The 4,252-nt window shown below is 44.9% G+C and overlaps 1 pseudogene; it reads left to right on the top strand.

Moving 5' to 3' along the window:
* Window positions 1-223: 223 nt before the first annotated feature.
* LOC102245088 lies at window positions 224-3,637 on the top strand (annotated as a pseudogene).
* Window positions 3,638-4,252: the final 615 nt, after the last annotated feature.

The raw sequence follows: 4,252 nt of genomic DNA, 5'->3' as shown, positions 1-4,252 counted from the left end.
TTTTTTTTTTTATGTGCCTCAGGCATAAAACAGCTCTGGCCACTGACAAAGGCATCAAGCTAGGATGAACTAAGGACTGTACATCTGCTTTGCCCCTGACTGATATAAGAGCAACACCACCAATCAGGTGTCTCCTTGCTATAGATTCATCTTCTTAGCTCAGACATCTTCCTCCTAAATTCCAGACCCACATATTCAACTGCCACTGGACATCTCTACCTGGATGTCCCATAGGTACCTCAAATCCAACATGTTAAAAATGGAAAGTCACTTCTCTCTTCCCTGCTTCCTACCCTTAATACATGCTTCTCTGCCCTAGATAAACATCTTGATGAATGGCAGTGACCAACCAATCAAGCCAAAACCCTAAGTTTTCCTAGACATTGTTCTTCCTCAATCCCTATGCCTAATCAGTCACCAAATATATCTCCTATTTGTACCCACTACAGCAACTGTCTTATCTTATGCTCATTTACCTGTCCCCCCTCCTCCTTGTAAGTCCATCCTTCAGATGCCAAATTTCCCATGGCCTCCACTCAAAGGACACTCTTTCTGTTCATGGAATACCCTCCCCCACACCACCTAGCCAGCAATCTATCAACTCCCAGCTCAAATGCATGACTTCTTTTAGGATGCCTTCATGAATTCACCCATGAAACTGAGAAGCCTCCCACATCTATTCTTTCACTATACCTTTTAAGTATAAACTTCTTATAGTTCTTATTTCACTGTATTATAATCACCTGTCTCATCTCAGAGGGTTGGAACCCTCTTTGTTTTTTTGTCTCCAGTCTCCAACACAATGTCTCCACACAGAAAAGGTATTCAATATGTATTAAGTGAAAGATTAAAGCAGGGGTCAACAAACCATGGCCCACCACCTGTTTTTGTACAGCCTACTAGCTAAGAATACTTTTTAGAAAAGGAAATTCTAAAGAATAATATTCGGTAAGGCCTGAAAATTATATGTAATTAAAATTTCAGTGCCCATAAACAAAGGTTTATTGGATCATAGCCACCCATACTCACCTGTGTATGTTTAGTCTTATGGCAGCTTTCATGCCACAACAACAGAGTGGAGGAGTTGCAACAGAGACCATATGGCCCACAAAACCGTGGGTTCTATCTAGCTCTGCACAGAAGTGTGCTGACCTTTGCATGAAATATAAGTGAACATGGGCTTTGGTTTCTGACAAAATTAATTCAATTCCTGGTTTTACCATTTACTATTTTTATGACCTAGGACAAATAACCTAACCTCTGAGACCCAGTTTCTTATTTTGTAAAATGGGAAAACATCTTGCTGTGTTGTTTTAAAATTTTACTAAGCCCTTTGAGGTCCCTTGCTGTAGAAACCAGTCTATAAAGGGCCAGGTACAGAGTATGGCCAGGGTCTGAATCCCCGCTGTATCACAGATCATGTGACTTTTAGCAAGGTACTTAATTTCTCAGTGCATCAACTTCCTCATCTGTAAAACTGGGATAATAATATGTATCTCAAAGGACAGTTGCAAGAATGGAATGAGTTGGCACATGTGAAATGCTGAACATCAATGCCTATCAGGTAGTAAGCACTCAATATATAGTACTACTAGAGGCCTGGTGCACAAAATTAGTGCACGGTAGAGTTCCTAGGCCTGGCCGACTATCAGGGCCAATTGGGGCCTTCTGGCTGCTGGCCAAGCCTCCCTTCCCCGGCTGCTGGCCGGGACCTTCCTTCGTTCCATACCGCCCCCTGGTAATCAGTGCACGTCATAGCTAGCGATCGATCTCCCGGTTGAACTCCAGTGGAAACAATTTGCATATTAGGCTTTTATATATATATACACACACACACACTGAGTGGCCAGATTATGATCACCTGACGTCTGTAGGCAAATTAGCTATAATTTCACGCTGAAGTTGCTAGAGGGCCAGACCATTATAAATAGGGAAGCAGGTTGTTTACCACAACAGAAGTGATTTTTTTCTGAAGATATGGGTAAACAACGCGATTTAACAGCCTTTGAATGTGGGAGATACACACATATACACACACGGAGTGGCCAGATTAGTATGCCCACCCCACCAGTACTTCACTGGGCCACCTTTTGCCTTCAATATTGCAGCGATTCTTCTTGGCATCGACTCCATGAGATGTTGAAAGGTGATGCGAGGAATCTGACACCATGCCTGATGAATAGCACTGTCCAGTTCTGTGAGATTTGACGGTTGTGGAACCAGCTGCCTGATGGCTCTTTTAACTTCATCCCACAAATGCTCAATTGGACTGAGATCTGGTGATTGTGGGGGCCACCTAAGCAAGGTAAAATCTCCCTCATGTTCCTGAAACCACTATGGCACAATACGAGCACCGTGGCATGGCGCATTGTCTTGCTGGAAGAAGCCATCTCCATTGGGATACGCCATCAACATGATAGGATGAACCTGATCAGCAACAATACTTAGGTATGTTGTACTATTCAGATGTCGTTCCACACGAATTAAAGGGCCCAAATCATGCCAGGAAAATATGCCCCAAACCATAACACTGCCCTCACCAGCTTGAAGAGTTGTACTCATGCATGTGGGGGGCTTGCTTTCATGCTGTTTCCGCCAAATTCTCACTCTGCCATCTGCATGATGCAACTGGAAACGTGATTCATCGAACCACATGACTTTTTTCCCAATGCTCAACTGTCCAATCCTTGTGTTCCAGTGCAAATTGGAGACCTTTTATCTTGGTAACTGCAGACAGCAAAGGTGTTCGAACAGGCCTTCGGCTTCCATATCCCATACGATGCAGTGTACAGCTAATTTGCCTACAAACATCAAGTGGTCATAATAATCTGGCCACTTACGTTCAAATATATCCCACATTCAAAGGTTGTTAAATCACATTGTTTACCTATATCTTCAGAAAAAAATCACTTCTACTGTCGTGGTAAACAACTTGCTTCCCTATTTATAATGGTCTGGCCCTCTAGCAACTTCAGCGTGAAATTATAGCTAATTTGCCTACAAACGTCAGGTGGTCATAATAATCTGGCCACTCAATGTAGGTCAATATAGCAGACACTTGATTAATATTAGTTTCTCCCCTCCTCACGTCTTCATCTCCTCTACCTTCCATCCCTATTCAAAGAAGGCTTCGTCTAGGCAGATGACGCCGACCCAGAGCCGCCCATGACCAGCCCTTGGGCTATATCTCCTTCAAATTGTTTGCGTCAAAGTTCCAAAGATAGCAGAAAACTTCCGTGCTCTGAGCACTGGGGAGAAATAAAGGTTCCTGCTTTCACAGAATTATTCCGGGATTTGTGTGCCAGGGTGGTGACTTCACACACCATAATGGCACAGGTGGCAAGTTCATCTATGGGGAGAAATTTGAGGATGAGAACTTCATCCTGAAACATACAGGTCCAGGCATCTTGTCCATGGCAAATGCTGGACCCGACACAAACGGTTCCCAGTTTCTCATCTGCGCTGCCAAGACTGAGTGGTTGGATGGCGAGCATGTGGTCTTCGGCCAGGTGAAAGGCGGCACGGATATTGTGACAGCCATGGTGCACTTTGGGTCCAGGAATGGCAAGACCAGCAAGAAGATCACCACTGCTGACTGTGGACAACTCTAATAAATTTGACTTGTGTTTTATCTTAACCATCAGACCATTTCTTCTGTAGCTCAGGAGAGCACCCCTTCAGCCCCATTTGCTTGGAAAATATATATAAAAACCTAAGCGACCGGCCGATAGCTATGACACGCACTGACCACTAGGGGAAGACGTTCAATGCAGGAGCGGAAACCACACGCATGGAAACATGGAACAAACTGATGAATCTCAGAGGGAAGGGAGGAGCGGGGAGGACGGGAAGAGATTAACCAAAGATCTTATATGCATACTACAGGCCCAGTGCACAAATCTGGGGTCCCTTGTCCTGGCCTGCGGGGATCAGGCCAAAACTGGCCTGGTGCATGGATCCGTGCATTGGTGGGGGGGGGCCCTTGGCCTGGCCTGTGCCCTCTCGCAATCCAGGACCCCTAGGGGAATGTCGGAGAGCCGGTTTCGGACCGATCCCCGCAGGCCAGGCCGAGGGACCCCAGTGGTGCACAAATCCATGCATGGGGCCTTTAGTGTTCTATAATCTTTGTGCTCTTGCCACAGCTCACTGGGTTCCATCATTTCCTTTCCCCTTCCTTCCTAGTCTAGCTGGATTGTAGAGTTAAGTTTATGATTATGAAATAAAAACTAAACAGTTGTCAAAAAAAAAAAAG

This window comes from Myotis brandtii, unplaced genomic scaffold (genome assembly GCF_000412655.1).
Source record: "Myotis brandtii unplaced genomic scaffold, ASM41265v1 scaffold714, whole genome shotgun sequence".
NCBI classification, from domain to species: domain Eukaryota; kingdom Metazoa; phylum Chordata; class Mammalia; order Chiroptera; family Vespertilionidae; genus Myotis; species Myotis brandtii.
The sequence above is the reverse complement of the archived record's forward strand: the minus strand, read 5'-3'. Positions and strand labels throughout refer to the sequence as shown.